At 34.0% G+C, this 19,094-nt stretch overlaps 1 long non-coding RNA gene across 1 annotated transcript; it reads left to right on the top strand.

Annotated features, from left to right (window-relative positions):
- The first annotated feature begins 3,072 nt into the window (after positions 1-3,072).
- On the top strand, positions 3,073-8,099 carry LOC117314979. Its single transcript, XR_004529651.1, has 4 exons — positions 3,073-3,189; positions 6,195-6,212; positions 7,179-7,299; positions 7,966-8,099. It is a non-coding gene; the product is annotated as an uncharacterized LOC117314979 (long non-coding RNA).
- Positions 8,100-19,094: the final 10,995 nt, after the last annotated feature.

Genomic DNA, 19,094 nt, shown 5'->3' with positions numbered 1-19,094 from the left:
TAAAGATATGTTGATGATTACATGCAATTCAAAGAATATAAAATTCCAAAAATATCTGAAACAAAAAGTTGGCTTTTCATTTTAACAGAAGATCAATTTTAAAACTACAGTGACTGATTAAGGACATATACAGATTGCTTTCTGTGTTAGGGCCCTATCTTATATTGGAATCCTAGCTTTAAATGGTAGTGCCCTAAGATAGAAAATATTTAAATATATATAAATATTTATATATATATTAGGGCCAAAGGTTACTGAGTTATGTTTTCCCCGAAAGGATTTTGTTTAACCTTAGACAGGGATGTCTACAACTGTTTAATTGTGATCATTTCTGATCCTATCCTAGTGTTAAGACAAGCTACATTAATATCCAATCGGGTTGAGATTCACCTGTCTCACCGCCAAGCGGGTGACATATTTTACCAGTCTCAATCCAGGATTACCATTGACAGTAATATGTATGGACTAGCTGTAATTGCATTTCAATGTACATGTCAGCATTCCTATTCGAGGAAGTATAATGCAATGCGCTGATTTTTTTGCAAAATAACTGCACTTCAGGTAATTTTTGACGAAATGACTGCCACCAATTAAATACGTTTTCCTGATAAATCACCGCCCTAACATTTGATAATGTAAACACGTTACACATAAAAACAGACACACCCATTCCGCACAAACCACGCACAAAACCAACGACATTTTACAGATATATCACAATGATGCATCAAAGAACTTGACAGACAATTGCTATGTATGTGTTAAATAATAGTCACAATTAGTGTTCAGGGGCTAATATTGAGATACGTTACCTATATCTTTGTCACGTGTTGTCATATCAAAACCATATCAGACATATTTGATATCAAATATTCCAATATAAACTGCCTAACCATTTGCCTTAAAGGTCGAACGTACACCCCTGTAAGGAAGGTTTTTGGTTCTATATCAAAGTAGAGGCATACTGTAGTTTATTAAATGTGTAGTTACTACCTTTGGTTAGCGCTCAACTACATTGTACCCGGGTATGATGTCCTCCAACATGTCTTCGGCAGTATGCTTCATCGAATTGGCACGCTCAATTCGGCTTCAGTCTTGTCCTATAACAAAGAGACAAACACGAACGTACCACACCCTCGCAAACACACAATTATAAACATAAACACACACTTATCACACGCGTGCATCACGCACGCAAAGCGTGCCGTCATTAAATGACCATAACTGTTGATAGAACATTAAACAATACCAAAATAAACTTTGCAAAAGTTAGAATTCAGTAAAAACAAATTCCACACATTGTTTTCCCCCAGATATACATTCATACACCTTGACATGCGATGTAGTCTGCAGCTGGACAACAAACACATTTGCCTAAAAAGTGGGCAAACTTGGAACTTGGAGCTACCTTTTTCCCTCGAAGACGTTACATAATTACAGGATTCCCATGGTCATTTTCGGATGCTGTCGATTCCATTGTTTTCTCTCAATTTTTTTTGTAAGAAAACTATGTGATTCATTTCCTGCCTTTTTCCGTTCGGTCAGTTTGGGGTTTAATTTGTAGAATAGCACTCTGGAGCTAAAATCTGGACGTAACGTGGAATTCGGCTATTATATGGAATAATCTTAAAATTGTACTTGTTTTTTATTTTATTGGCAAAGTGACATTTTTTTTATATATTTTATGGAAGTGTGCAATGGAAAGTAAGGGGAACCTTGTTATTGCGAGGGATAATTGGTATGTAGTGAGCTTCGTTTTGAAGGAGACACATAAGGATATTCTTTTTAAGTCCTACTTTTTCTCTGCCAACATTCTTCAGAGAATTGTCACAATAGATGAAACATGGGTTCATCCTTTTACCTCAGAGGTCAAACAACCATCTCCTCCGCCAAAAAAGCCATAGACAGTTCCATCAGCTGGAAAGGTTATAGACTCGGTTTTCCGGGATGTAGATGGAATTCTGCTGATAGATTATCTCTAAAAGGGACAAACAATCAATGACACATACTATGCTTCACCTCTGAGACAGTTACGGGAAAATAAGTAAACTTTAGCCCCGCGAAAAGCTCACTAAAGGTGTGTTATTTCATAAGGACAATGCTCCTAATCACAAGTCTGTCATTACCATGGCTGCCATTCACGACCGAGGCTTTAAATTGATTGAACATCCGCCTTATTCAACTGATATCGCTTCATCAAACTTTCATCTATTTCCAAAACTGAAAACAGCTATTTCAGACACCCAAACCCTAACATGCAGTGGATAACTTTCTGAACAACCGAGAAAAGGAGTTCTATAAAAGTGGCTTTGAGGCCCTTAAACACCGCTGGCAAAAGTGTATAGACACTGAAGTGAATTATGTTGAAAAATAATACAATATGTCCGGCAAAATTCAAATCCTTCAATATGATGGTCGCAACATATCAATCAGTCCTAAGACAACATTAGAAAAAAAAGAGAAATTGGTTTTATTCTCGCATTAGTTTTTTTTTCTCGCCACTGACATCAAATTGCATGTTTTATGACTTCATGAATCACGCGTCTGCTACATATTATTTCACTTTTCGTTACGAGTATAGAACATTAAGGAATAAAATATAAAAAAAAAAAAAAAATAGATATAGAAGAAAAATAACCATATTCATTTTTTGTTATTTAGATAAGAATTAACATTGATGCACTGTAAACGATTTACATGTAGGGTTTGGTCACAACCACAGACAATCGTATAAATCAGCATACGCATTCAATATGAAATTCAGGGAAAACGCGTTCGTCATCGAAGAGATAAAACCACTATGCATATCAAGTGGCTGACAGGTGTAAATCACTTTTGAATATGAACATGTAAAATTCAATTTATTGTTATAGAAACGAAATGAATATGTTAAACTAACCACAATGAATCTTCTCTAATTTTATTTTTTTTATTTTTTTTTTGTCTGTTAGACATTGTAATAACCAATAGTTACAGACGTAGTTAAACCCGATTTGAATATAAATGTTTGATTAAAGTGTTTGTTCCTGGTGTTACAAAACGATTTATTGATCTCGTTTACCTGTGTGGCGTATATAAGCCTCTCTCAGACCGGTTATCTCAGTTTTCCGGGTCACGCAGATTCGTCGCCATTGACAGCGGTAATCATGCTGCAAAACACTTATCTTATAGCGGTGTTATGCATTCTTGGTAAGTAAAATATCATTTTTAATTTCAAATATTACTTTGTATCAAACCTTGCATCTTCTGTAGATTTTAAATAGAGATGACAATTAAGTTTCTAATTCGAACGACAAGTTGTGTTTCAACTGTTTATCGTTTGCAGACATACACACTATGCCAGGTTAAGTTTTACGATTATGTATGTACGCTGTTTTTGATCTAGAAGTACTGTATTGATAAGATTCATTTCGATAGGTTATGCGCTCTGCCATTTATAATTTGGACACCAGTAGGATATTCGATATGTAAAACTTATTTCTTTAGTAAAGACAACGTACGGAAACCTTAACAATAGATATTGATAAATCTAAAGAAGATAGGTATTTATAACTGACATGTATTATTCTGTTTCATTGTATGCTGCAGTGTTGTATAAATACAATTGTTTATCCGAAAATGTATTCAGAAGTATTGACATGCATAGGAGAAGGACGGTGTCATTTTTTTTAAAATAGGGAGCTGATTCAATTCAATTCAATTCAAATTTATTCCTTAAGTTTTACAACACCAAGAAAACTTCACTTTCTAAGTTAGGAAACTCGCAATACCAAGGAAAAATGACGTCACTTTAAATTAGTAAACTTGCAATACCAATGGGCGAATAGTGTAACATTTTTTCCTTAGATAACTGGCAATACCAAGGACGGATGACGTCACTTTTTAAAGATAGGAGATTTGCAATACCAAGGACAGATGCCGTAAATTTAAATGTTACGAGATTGACAATACCAAGGACGGAAAGTGTCACTTTTTAAAGCTATGTGACTGGCAATACGACATTTAGACAAAACAAATGATTTCACTTTTTTGTAATCGTTATTTTTATAAAAACTACTACATAAAACATATATAAATATCTAACATCAGGTAAACAAATAAGTATAGATGTCAGATTCAACGACTTATAGATATATAACAACGCTATCAGTGGACAGTCGCGAGTTTGAATATGTGTATGCATTTCCTTCTTTGTCATTTAACGATACTTTTTGTGACGAATGATTCTGGTCTAAATCGACATCTCGTTACCTGGTACATATGACATGTGACCTAATAAAATAAATCGTGATTTCAATACAAAATATATTGTATAGACTCTGACACAATGCTCCTATTACGTTTGTAATTCTCATTTTTAAGGAAATCAAAATCAACTTTGACAGATGCATTAACCATTTACAATTAATGTGAAGGTTAATCTGTTCACACAAATTTGTCATTCTCTCACCGTAACATCAGCAACAAGCTGCATTTCAAAACTTTTATTGATACAGTTGTAATTGATATTAATTAAGAAGCCATAGTTCAAAATTTTCTGTTCGATGTTTCTTTCTTTTTTTAATTTTTGTTTGTTTTTTAAGGGGTTTTGTTTGTTTGTTTCTTTGTCTTTTGCTTTGGTTTTATTTTTGCTATTTTTTTGTTATGATATGCTTTCTGTGTATATTTTAATTGGTTTGTTATATTTCGCGGCGAACGCTGAAATATACCTCGTATGTAAATTACAATATATGTAGTGATTAAACCCATATCTTAAATGTTTTGTTTCAGAAGACTAGTTGGCAATAAATACTTACTATTTGATTTTAATAGTTTATTTCGTATGCATGGATTAGAGGTACCGCTACGTAAGAAGTAATTATAAAATCACAACATGTGAATTTAAATCAGTCTGAAACTCTGAAAAATATATTGATGTAACTTTTATATTATCAATATACATTTGATTTTAATAACTGTTTAAAAATGCAAAATGAAACAGGTTATATGTTGATCAATTAAAGCCAGCTTAACACGATAGCCCAAGAACGAGAAAAGTAAAAAAAAAAAAAAAAAAAATCATCACTCCGGTGATATATTTGGCAATTAAAATAAATGCTTTTTACATAACACTTCGGCTAGAAGCAAATTGACAAATTTAAAATTAGCATTTACAGTTTATTGACCCTGAGTTCAAATCTCAAAGATATAGTCCCTCTACTGTATATGAGCGACAGATATTAAAAGAAAAACTTAAACAGCAAATTGAGTTAAAACCCATTGTGGTTGAAACAAGAGCGGAAGTCACGCACGAAAGGGTAATGCGTATGAACGGCTAACCTACAAAGAGAAACAGCAAGATCACCAGTATAATCTGTGTAGGCTAGACATAGTATGTGGGCGATACCATCTATCGTACTTAACAGGTAAAGATCAAACACTTAATGCGTGGTAGATACCATTAGACATGTAATAAAGGTAGAGCAGGCTTGAGACGAAAACTTTCTATGTGAAAGTGGGCGACGACATGTGTAACTATGCAATGTTGGGTCACATCCACATGAAAGTACAAGCTATTGTCTACAAACGTTTACGTGACGCAGACTTAAATCTGCTGTTGATGTCAAGGCAACTCTGAAATGAAACATAGAACGTTACATTAACAGATAGATGTTGTACGTTACTCGTCTCTCTTTACAATCAAATAAATTCAAATCACATACCTCCATTACATAATAATGTCATCATCCCAGGGGGAATGACATCAAAATGCAATCTCCAATTGTGTTACATCATCGTGTATCATATTACACACACAAAAAAAATACTGATTGCGTTCAAAGTGACACGTAATACATATAGATCGCCGTAAAACATTTAATCATTAAATAACACTCGTGCCATTGGATACAGAACTTTAAAACAATGGGGTCAATGGACATCAACATATATATTTCTATTCTGTGCTTTTTAGAGAAAACAAACGTTAAGTCTTAAAGTCCATACTCCAAGTCATTACAAGTAATGCTTTAATAAGTTGTGGTGTAAATTTTGCTTAATTGGTTAATGAATGTAAACTTGATTTGGTCGCTCTAGTATACTAATGCATATGATTAATTAATGACTGATGACTAACGTTAACATAAACCTTGAGCACCCTTCGACACCATCGGTCACCTTCACGGAAACATGAACTTATCTTTTTTTTTTTTCAGTGATCCTCTGTCTGTCTGGTAAGTTTTTGATATCTTTATTTTAATTTCCAATAATTTCTCAAGGCCACATTTAACCTGTTACATACGCCTTTAATAACAACTACATTTATTGGATAAATCACCCTCACAGATTAAAGCTACACTGTCAATAACTTCTACATTTATTAAATAAACCACTCTAAAAAATGTTAGCTACACAATCCATACCATTTACATTATTTAGAAACATCATTCTCATACATGAAAGCTACGATTTCAATACCATCTACATTTATTAGATATAAAAAAAACACAGATGCCCGCAACGCCATCAATACCATCTACATTTATTAGATTAATCCCCCCCCCCCCCCCCCCCCCCCCCCCCCCCCCCCCCCCCCCACAGATGTCAGCTTCGCCATTAATGACATATATATTTAAGATAGATTAACCTCACACATATAAGCTTCGCTATTGATAACATCTAAATTTTCCTTGGTGTTGTCAGCTACGCTATCTATAACATCTTAATTTTCCTTAATGTCAGCTTCGCTATCGATAACATCTTAATTTTCCTTAATGTCAGCTTCGCTATCGATAATATCTTAATTTTCCTTAATGTCAGCTACGCTATCTATAACATCTAAATTTTCCTTGACGTTGACAGCTACGCTATCTATAACATATATATTATACGATATGTATCGCCCCCACTGATGTAAGTTTAATTGTCCTTGATTGCTACTTAATAACAATAATAAGAATATTTAATATTTGTATGATTTTATTTCTTAATACTAATTTTGGTTAAAAAAACATTATTTGGATTTTTATCATATATATTAATATGTCGACATCATACTTATCGATAGAAAAGATCTGATCTATTCCAGTATTATACGAAAAAAACATAATACCAATTCATGTTAAATGCCAAAAATTTGATTGAATATCGCCGAAATACGTTAATGTGTTATCAAAGCGAGGAGTTATCTCCCTTTGCAGAGGTCAATGCATGGTACTTCGGACAGGACCCGCACTACTATTACCGCCGTCGCCCCATGTTATGGCAGTATCCCGAGTGGGACACTCCAGATGCCTTTGATTGGGATTAAACTGACACACAGTGAGTATAAAGAGTTCTCGGAACTAGAATAACATAATGTATTGGTTAAGTTTTAAATGTTTCATTTGTGAAATTTGTTTGCATGTAATTGTTGTCATGGAAACTGTAAAATGTGTTGTTGTTCATTTGATATCAATATAATCATCTTCCCTTTATTGTTGTTGATATTCAAGAAATATTTAAACAATTGATTTGTCTATTTACGAATCGCTAAAACATTAAAGAAAGTAGCATTGTATTTGAGAAACAGGTACATGTATTGAACAAAATTGAGTGATTTCCTTTTTTATATATGATATTGGTAAAACGATATAATGAAAGAACAATCATTTTTAGTCACGGATTTTCAGAATAACTATGATAATACCAACGTGTTTTTTTAGCCTTTACTGGTTTTCTGGTCTTTAAAAAATGTATATATATACATAAAAATAGGACAGAAATAAAGGGAAGGTTGTCTTTTATTTATACCTATAAACAGATACTATGTCTGTGTATCCACATAGTTAGCAATGCGCTTAGTCAGTCTTACCCTTACGCTAGCAATAGGTCTAACTAAAAACTATAACAGTATCTATTACTTTTGTACATAATTATATCTATAATTATTTTAATATCCATCTAATTCATTGACAAGTTACTAAGCGATATTCATTTAATTTGCAGATGAATTGTCCACATTTGTCAAGAAGAACTTAAATGGAGACATTTCGTAGGAACGGCACAGCCGAAATAAATGAAATGAAAACAACGCAATGAATTATATCACTAAAGCAGAATAAAACAAAACACAAAATGCCGTTCTTTGTTTTATTATAATCCATATTTGACAATTGATGTTTTTGTTACATATGATCTTCACATATTTTAATTAATATTAGAGTTCTTATCAAATGAGTTATATTGACAAATAGGAGAGTCAAACCGTTGTGTTTACATCCTACAAAACATTATGATGTTTATTCCTGATAATGGATATACATGGTCATAAAGGGACATATTCATCAGGCATTCTTCCCCAACATCCGGGGCCTCTTGATGTAACAAAAGGCACATTTTTTTTCTATTTGATTGTTTCCTAAAGAAGCACGACGTCATGTTCAGTTTCTAAATTGATTAAATATTTAAGGATTATCATCAATTATTTTTTCTGTTATACAGTCAAAACAGAAAAAACTGGAGTGTACTCTAAATAAACCGCGAAGCGGTTTATGAAGAGAGTACACTCGTTTTTTTTATGTTATGACTGTATAACAGAAAAAAATAATTAATGTTAATTCTTATAATTTAATTTCGTCTTATACACACCAAGATATTTCACTTTCTTTGGCGAACTCTTTTCTGTGAGAAATTATTACGCAACGTCATCAGCCAATCAAAAATGACGTTACATTTCGCAACATCAAAAATTTTGTTATGGAGTTATAACAGAATTATTTCAGCCAATGAAAATGCGTGTTTCATACAAAATTGAATTATGTATCTATATTCTAAATAATAAAACGCTAGACATTAAATGACCAGGATGATTAGATTGTCAAAAAAGACATGGCTTTCTACATTTATTACACAGTTTTAAATTCATGTATTTATTTGATATGTACCTTGGAAAGGATATCGTTTATTTGTCGTTTCTTCTTCAATGGGATTTATAATTTATCTATATGATTGTTGAGACTTGCTAAAGAATGTAAAAATTGCCGAACAAATTTAATATCCCTTAAAAATTCGCAAATTGAAATAAAACGTGTAGTTTTTTCCTATCAAAGAGGGAAATACATAATGATATGTATAAGTTAAGGTATAAATTCCAAATTTCACGGGGTAATGTCTGTATCAATTATTTTAGCCCGCGTTTTGATGAAAATACAGAATGGAGTATTTATATTCTATTTTGACTCCCTCTTTGAAAATAACGCAAAATAAAATCACCTTCCAAATGTTATTTTCCACAGAATGTAATAGTTTACTCGTAGTAAAAAAATAATAATGAAAAAAACAAGAGAACAACAAAATCAGGTAAAGCGGCAATAACATTGATTTTTATGGCAGGTTCTAAATTGATATTCGCTCGCCGTGCTTTCCAATATCGGGTTCGTACCAGTTGTACCGGCACGAATCTGTTGTATTCGTAATGGAACACAGCGTACCAGAAGAACCGAACCGGTTTACGTGGTTCGTTTCCTGAAACATGTCACTTGTATCCAAGATGGCGGATCTGTGATACCTCATTTGCCATGTGTATAATCTACATTTTGTTAAAAACGAGGCAGACATTTTCGTTTGCGATAAAATTGTATAAACGATACATGTGAATTTACGACGAAAATATTAAAGTATTAATTTTACATTCATTACATTGTAAACAGAGAGAAATAATAGCTTATTATATGTCTGAAACGGATATTTTGTAGAGACGACCGCCATCTTGGAATCTCACTAGATATTTAATTGTGTTCCATTTTATGATCTCGCACCTATTCAGTTCAACTGGTACGAACCTGATAAAGGAAGGCGTACTCTGTGTATTGGCTATATCTGTTGTCATACTGAAGACTTAACCAGGAAACTCATTAATGTACAAACCGGAAAGTAAGTTATATCTGATTGATTTTCTATGTACACATAAATCACGTATACAGGTATAGGATCAACATATATATTATACTGTTTAATTGTCATTAATGTTAATTACAAATTATGGTTTAGCTACATCTGTCACAAGTACATGTTTTGCGTTGACTTATCTTGAGTGAAATCAGAGGTAATTATAAGTCAATAAGAATAATCAAAACTCATTGACGTGATAGCATTGAGGTATAATTGTCGGTCATGTTTTTTTAATAAACAACTAACACTTTTTTTGTCGTTTAATGGGGTTAATAGGTATTATTTTACACGGTCGTGATAACATTGCAAAATATTTAATGATCGTGTTTTTAATGACTTACAAGTTTTGTAGTTGGATAGAGGTTAATGGATAGTATCTAAAATAATAAAGATTAATACTTAAATTCTTATTATATCAAAACACATCTTGCGTATTTTGAATATACATTCATGTAAATTAATACACAATCATCGAATGCCGGTACAACATTAGATATGTCACTTATAGACAATGTAATAAAGAATGTGAAAGGAAAGACGAAAAGTGTTCTCTTCAAAATTAAGATTGATAAAAATACAAATCTAAACAGAGAAATTATTACTGGATAAATTGAAGAGCTCTGACTAACGGAACGGATACTTAATTTCCGGGGAATCTAGTGTATTGTATACACTTAGAGTAAGAAATTTAGCTCAGCTGTACAGTCATAGCGTGAAACAGCCTCTATTTCAAAAGGTAGAGTTTTCTATATACTAGGAAAAGGAGATAATCAACATGTCAAAATATTACAAACCATCAAAAAATAAATAATAATAATAATAAAAACATCAGAAGCATTTTCATAGACATCCTCTCTGATAATGTAGAATTAGATAAGATAGACATTCAATCTGATAATGTAGAATTATTTAATATAGACATTCACTCTGATAATATAGAATTATATAATATAGACATCCTCTCTGATAATATAGAATTAGATAAGATAGACATTCAATCTGATAATGTAGAATTATATAATATAGACATTCACTCTGATAATATAGAATTATATAAGATAGACATTCACTCTGATAATATAGAATTATATAATATAGACATTCACTCTGATAATGTAGAATTATATAAGATAGACATTCACTCTGATAATATAGAATTATATAATATAGACATCCACTCTGATAATGTAGAATTATATAAGATATAAATCCTCTTTCATGCTATAGAATTAGAAACTTAAATCACAGAGAAAAGAGAAGCATTCCAATATGCACTTACTCTATATAGAATTACATTAGTAACGTATATATATAGAATAAAGAAGCATTCCCATAGACATCCACTCTGATAGTATATATAATTATTTCAGTATATCGCATAAAGAACAGAGAATCGACACCAGATTACAGAGGCGGACACATATATATCTATATATGTATTTATAAGGCTATATATACCTGTATATGCTAATCTAGAATAATGATTATATTAATAAAAATAACAATTCTAAATCAATAACTGCCGCTGTCAGTTATATACATAAATAAAGTCTATATACATATATGCTAATATTACAAATATCAAAATGTTTAAATTGAAATATATCAGATTCAAATATTTGCAAGGTAATCATGTTCGGCAACAATAAATGGTAGTATGTTATTGTCCAAATTTCAAGAAAAAAATACGAATACATGATATAATAATCTATATAAATACCACAGTCCTTTTCTGTCTGATTTTTTTTACACATCCGTTAATATCAAACGATAGTTTCTAATTTGTCTAAAGATGAATTGCTGGTGCTCGTAGGAAGGGAGTCATTTGTGGATACTGCGCCACCTACTTCCGCTTCCGGGCTTTCAGCTTTAACAACTACTTCCGGTTGTTGCCCCTCTTTTTGTAGATCATTTGATGTATCGGACATTTTCGTCGAAACATTACCTTCATTAGTCCATCCCATTGATGGCTCTTCAATTCCTTCCGAATTCATGGTTTGTGAAATGTTTGACAAAGCAGTTGAATTTTCTTGTGACCCTTCCTGTGTCTTGTCGCTTCCTTGTGTTGAAGTCGATGGCACTTCCGCGGACGTGACAATGACATCTGTCGATCCGCCTTTTCCCTCCGTGATTGTATCCATTTTCTGCTGCTCAGAAGACTGCCTTGACGATTTCACAGACGACAGCCTAATATTAGCATTTAACCCGGTGTTATCTACCGGTGGGGGAGACATTCTATCAAAACTTCCGATAGAAGGCTCACATCTTTGATCCAGCCCAAAGTTTTCCTTTATTGTGTCCATCTCAACCTCAGAGTTGTTCAATCGCCGTATATTAGGTTTGGATGCGATCCACCGCGACAGTAACAAGCCAGCATCGTAGAAAAGAAGGAAAATAAGACTCTCTATGAGTAGGAGATAGCAAAACCACATTGGGGTTCTTTCTTCTATTAGGTATCCTAGCAACGCAGGGTTGACCATTCCGCCAATAGACGCCATTATGATTAAGTAGGCAGTGATTTTACCTGTGATATGTATAAAGTTTTCATCCGTCCACGTATAAAGTATCGGGTAGATGATTGACAGGCCTACCCCAATTAAAGGCGAAAACAGCCAGATACCAATCACGTGCGAGTATAATCCAGCCAACGTCAAACCGACAAACGACATAATTAGCATGACACAATAAAAACATACTAGACGCACGGGGTTCAGTTGTGTTACTAGGAATATACCTATAAACCGAGATATTCCGAATGCTGCAAAGAATATAGAGGTTGCTTCGGATCCCTCTACCTTTGTCATGCCCATATGTGTGACACAAAATATAGTGAGAAATTCGGAGAATGTTTCCTCAATAGCAGTGTAAATGAAACAAAGGAATCCCATATTGATTAAAATGAGTGCCTTTTCTCTCTTAGACAAGGGCCTGCCGTGATCGACATCGTTGATGGGTAAGCTTAAACCGTGTAAGAAGATGGAGTTTTTAATACACTGATAAAAGAAGAACGCGGCTGCAATCAAAACTAGGCAAGCGTTGATGATATATACCAGGTATATCTTAGATTGTGTTCCGTCATAAAGGGTGAATATCGTTCCTGATGCAGAGCCATACTGACTTCCGGTCAGAGTAACGGTGATTTCCGGTGCCAGGAAAGGGGCGGTAACTAGTGGAGAAATCACAGCTCCTACAGCAAACATAAAATACATCCCCTGCATCCAGGACTCGATAGATTTTCCCCAAAGCGAAACCATTTCGGTATTGGCCACTGTAATCAGAAAAAAGTCATATACTATATGAATCAAGAATTAATAGAGAATGGTAACATGTATATGGAAAATCCACAAAGTAGTTTTCACTCAGATTTTATGAAACCAGGAAAAAATATAAATGAAATATAGATTAAAATGTATACAGCTGAAATAGTACAGGAACTGTAAGACCAGATAGTCCGGAAGGGTAAACGTCCTCTGCCCTATCGACGACAACACTTGAAAATTAAGGACAAACTTGGTTTATTGTATAATATGCCCAGTGCCTCAGGAATTCTAATAGTGAACTGTAAGCTTCCAAAATTCAACATGCAAAAATATGTTCATGAACGAAAATGTATGGTGGCCGGTTAGGGCCGCCTCGTAATCTCGCAACCTCGACCTAAAGTCGGGGTTGCGAGGCGAGGTCGCGAGATCGCGAGATCGCGAGGGGCGAGGTCGCGAGGTTCATCGCCTCGCCAGCTCGTGCCCCGCCTCGCCTCGCAATCTCGCGATCTCGCGACCTCGCCTTGCGTCTCGCCTCGTAGCCTTGCGACCTCACGACCTCGACTTTAGTTTGAGATTGCGAGTTCGCGAGATTACGGGGTGGCCCTAACCGGCCACCATAAATATGTGATATTTACCTGTGTCGATTACGCCCTCGCACGCGCCATTGAGGAACAGGATTATCATCATAATCCAATACTGCCTACAGTAAGGTATGCTGAACTCGAACCCAGCTAGGATCAGACAGGTAAAAAATAGGGTCAAAGGTCGACTCAATCTCTCATACACCATACCGCCTAGGAACGAGCCAAGGATGTAGCCAACTCCAATGATGATGATGTATGTGGAGGTGGCCTCTAGGCTGACGCCCGTTATTAAGGACAGATCTAATAGAATCGGCCCCAGTTGTCCAGTCGTCCATCCCTGTTGAAAAAGTAATATTGATATGAAAGGAATATGCTAAAGATTATTTATAGAATTATTTAAAATTTTGAGTATTTGATAAAATATTCTAAAAACTCATTGATATATTTCATCATACATTTTGAATGTATTTGATAAAATATTTTAATAATTCATTGATACATTTTAACATAAAATATCTCACGTTGAAAATATTTTGGAGATAAATTGAACGACCTTGGTCACGGTGGTGTTCATTAATAAAAGAGACGTGACGTCCCTATATGGCTTCTTTATCAAACTTTCCACCGTGTAATCCGATTGTGATTTATCTAGATTTTCCTTTTTTTTAATGTTTTTTTCTGATTTTCACATGTTTTCCACTTTTCTCAGCGATGGAAACTCATGTGGTCGAACATTTGACATGATACACCTTTACACGTACGATCGTGGAATCGAACCCCGGCTGCTCAAGTGAAAAGCAAATTTGCTACCTGACCATAATGGTTTTGATATTCCAATATATTTCAGTGTTTTGAGAGATATATAGGTTGACGAATACCAAGGGAACGTTTTACATTTGACATCTCGTTTTTAATCGCCTGTATGCAAAACGAGCAGGGACGGGTTGCTAGATGAGGGGGTTGGGTTTGTACAAGCGGAGCAATTTAGTGGTTTTACGCAAGTACACAAGACAATGACATCTACGACAAGGTCAAAGGTCAGGGTTGTTGCGTCAGGATGCAGCTTCACAATCCTTGCCAGCTCTTTAGCAGCTTTGTTCCTTGAGCTTTTGTGATAAAAACTCAAACAATGAATATCAAAACATCATAACATCTGAAACAAATTTTAGTTTCATGCTTGTACGGTTATGATCACCGTTATCGTTTTAAGAAAATCTCGCTTTTTTTTTCCTTTCCTGTCAGAATACTTGCATTACATTTTCTTGAATTATAATATATATATTGTTATAAATTAACGAGTAAGGGTACCTCTTTGTAAATCATTACAGTGAAGTAGCCAGCGGGCCCAGTAGGGGATGTTTACATTGTTTTTTTGTCTATCAATACACAGTATGCTAGTTTATATTGGAACATTGGACTTTTTCTGCGATTTACATACAGATTCTTATATCCATTATATTTTCTTCTCGTTTTGTCGAGCTTTAGTAGGAATTATGGTTTCGTTATTTAATTATCATATGGTATTCTTTGTTTTTTTTGTTTTTGTTTTTGTTTTTTTGTTATTTGTTTTTTTTTGTTTTTTTTTTTTTATTATTATTATTTTTTTCGGATTACTTACCAATATCATGTATACCCATACCAAACACAAGCTGTATGAGACACGGATTCTATAAGTCCGGTTGTACTGTAACTTCCTGAAAACGTTTCCACAACGGTTCCAGAACTTCGGTTTAGGCTCGTCGACGACCGGAGATGGCTTTGGTCCTTCCGCATCTATACGGAAACTTTTCCCGAATGTGCTCTTCCTTGTGAGTGACCGGATGTCTCGTTTATATCCCTGACGGTCACGCGACGTGTCTCTTAGAATTACTGATCCTTTGCTGCGGCGCCAACTCATGACTAGATTTCAGATTTATAAAATTCGAGTTCCCTGTACTGTAATCCAACAGTCCACCCTCAAGAAATAAGGTCGCAAAAAACCTCTTATCTAAATTGGTTTGTTACTTTCCCATTCCTCTGAACACATCACATGTCCGTTCCAGCATTTTTGCAGAATGGAAGAATTATAGAATAAAACAAATAAGCTATAGATAAGTATATAGTTCTTGATGAATTGTCTCTGTGCATGCGAAGCCTCATGCGGAATATCAAATACAGTTACAAATATTCCTTGCGAGTCATTTTCTAAAACGGTGATTTTTTTTTATCTATTTATTCTAGCACAAGCCGGATTTCAAACTCTAGACTTGGCACACAAATTCACACACATGTTGGAATAGCGTAACGTATCCAGTGCTAAGTCCTCAACTGCAGAATAAACATGATCCTTGTTTTCTCTTGAATTATATTAAACACTTTATACAACACCTACATCGGCTCTGAAATAGGATGACTAGTACTACAAAACCAGAAACATGATAGTTGTCTTGGCTTTACATGCTAAAAAAGGAAACGGATACCGGAAATGACGGTATTAATATCCGGACGAAGCCAGCGCCTTCAGTTTCTCGGCACATATATGGTATACATTGGACATGTGTAATACTGTAAAAATGTTATCATAAATAGAGGATTTCTAACAGTGTCTTCAGTAATACCAAACAAATTTCACGATTGTGGGTAATATTTTGATAGTTCTGCGCACTCGTGAAAAAAAATCTAAATATTTGTTACACCAATGAATTATATTTGGTACTGAAGGTACTGTTAGATATTCTGTTTATTACATTGTATAGCAAAATATTACGAGGCAGCCAAAGAATTTCACTGGTGAAAAACATTTCCTTTATAAAACAAATAATTTTCGAAAATTCTTTGGAAAAAATGTAATAAATTGATCTACTGGTATCTGTTACTACTTAAATGTTTTCAAATTCTACTACTGCATCATCTTCGATAGTAATACCTTAAACATTTCAGATAAAGGAATATCGATGTGAAACAAGGAGTCACGAAAATGTACAGTTAGTAAACTGAAATCGAATGTCTCCACTACTTACTCATTTATTTCAATTGATTCGTGCTTGTTTGTTCTTTTGTGTGTTTGTTTGTGCGTTTGTTTGTTTGTGTGTTTGTTTGTTTGTTTGTTTGTGTGTTTGTGCGTTTGTTTGTTTGTGCGTTTGTGTGTTTGTTTGTGCGTTTGTTTGTTTGTGTGTTTGTTTGTTTGTGTGTTTGTTTGTGTGTTTGTTTGTGCGTTTGTTTGTTTGTGCGTTTGTGTGTTTGTTTGTGCGTTTGTTTGTGTGTTCGTTTTTGCGTTTGTTTGTTTGTGTGTTTGTGCGTTTGTGTGTTTGTTTGTGCGTTTGTTTGTTTGTGTGTTTGTGCGTTGGTTTGTGCGTTTGTTTGTTTGTGTGTTCGTGCGTTTGTGTGTTTGTTTGTGCGTTTGTTTGTGTGTTTGTTTGTGCGTTTGTTTGTTTGTGTGTTTGTGCGTTTGTGTGTTTGTTTGTGCGTTTGTTTTTGTGTTTGTTTGTGCGTTGGTTTGTTTGTTTGTGTGTTTGTGCGTTTGTGTGTTAATTTATGCATTTGTTGGTGCGTTTGTTTGTTTGTGTGTTTGTTTGTGCGTTTGTTTGTTTGTGTGTTTGTGCGTTTGTGTGTTTGTTTGCCTGTGTGTTTGTTTGTTTGGGTCTTGTTTTTAACCCTTTCTCCCTTATCTCAGATAAAAGCTTGCAGTGCCACAAAGAACAAGATAGACAAAATCACCTTGAAAATTCTTTAATTTTCATTGTAAAATATAAGAACTGGCAAAATATAAAAAGTGGAAGTACTTTAAGCAATTGTTAAAAAAAGTGATGTCACACCACAGAAAATACAAAAATGACACTGGTTATACAGACACTTAACATCATATTTTAATGTGCATGTCAAATGAACGCAAATAGGTTACGTTCTTGCATTCATAGTTTTATGAACACTATTCCTTTTGATGATAACGGGACTTGTATTGCGAATGAGCATACTTGTTCACCCGCAAGTTCATATACATAGTACAATAATGCGTTATATTGATATGAAGGTTGACTTCACGTGAAACAAATTACAAAAAAAAAATTAAAAAAAAAAAATAATTGTCCTAGGATAAATTATAATATATAATCTTAATTTGATCTTTTAAATATTTTATTTATATACGATACACCGGATAGAAAAATGTGCATGCATTGTTATTTAAAGATTATCAAATATGAAAAAAAATGATAATAATACATTTGCAGATAGTAATTTTTGGAATATTAAAAAATGTGCTGTTGTTCATTCTATACTTTCAGTCTCCTGTACAACTGACAAGTACTAGATGTATGAAACATCTGAATGATACAAGTTTAGATTAGTTAATCATGAACTGTATTTGTCACCGTAGTGTAAAAGGATAAACACGATGTATAATGTAGGTCACACGAGGTCATCTCAAGGTCATCCATAGTTGATACAGTGCCAATATTACAGCAAACAACAAACCATTAAAACATCAATTAATTCATGATTTCAAAGCGAAGTAGCCAGGTACATGTATATACAGCCAAACTTCGTTAAGTTGAACTCGGATAACTCGAAGATCTCGCTTAACTCGAAGTATTACTCCGTTCCCGGCCAAAATCCTTCTTTTTCTTTGCAATAAAAACTCGAATAATTCGAACTCCGATAATCAGAAAACCTCGGTTATCACGAAGTAAAATGTTGGTCTCAAAATTTAAAAAAGACAAGCATCAAAATGTATTGGGTTATCTCGAAGTTGAAAACAATGATAATTATCTTACAAAATATGTCAACACAATTCTCATCTTACGTCTCGGTGAATTGTCCGGTTTTGGCTTCAGTTTGTTTTCAAATTACATTAAACATACCCGACTATTGTTACTGTAAAACCCGTTTATATTAAGACTCAGCATTATCGATTTGGTTTGAGACCTTTGCTGATTAAATGTGTACGATAATTATACCCAAGCTCGCGTACATGTCAAAGAGCGTCTATATTTACACCATTGCCCGTATTCAAAGCAACACATACACAAATTATATTTTATCTACAAGATTTAACGAGTGTGTGAAACTCCGTTAAATAACCTCTCATACACTGCTTCTCACCAAATACATAGCACTGGCAACGCAATACGTAACATGTAGCTGATTAATAATACGAAACAGTGGCTTGTAACAAGAGGTGCTAATTAACATAACGAGATAGCTTATTAGACTAAAGTAGCCGTAACTGTTGTAGTGTCGGAACAAATTAACAAATATTCGGAATGCCATTAATCGATTAATTAATTACTTAATTTTTACAGATATAATAAGAAGAACACATTTTTGGATTCTAGCAATAGTGTTGATTAGTAATCTTTATAGA

This window comes from Pecten maximus, chromosome 17, assembly GCF_902652985.1.
Source record: "Pecten maximus chromosome 17, xPecMax1.1, whole genome shotgun sequence".
NCBI lineage: Eukaryota > Metazoa > Mollusca > Bivalvia > Pectinida > Pectinidae > Pecten > Pecten maximus.
The sequence above is the reverse complement of the archived record's forward strand: the minus strand, read 5'-3'. Positions and strand labels throughout refer to the sequence as shown.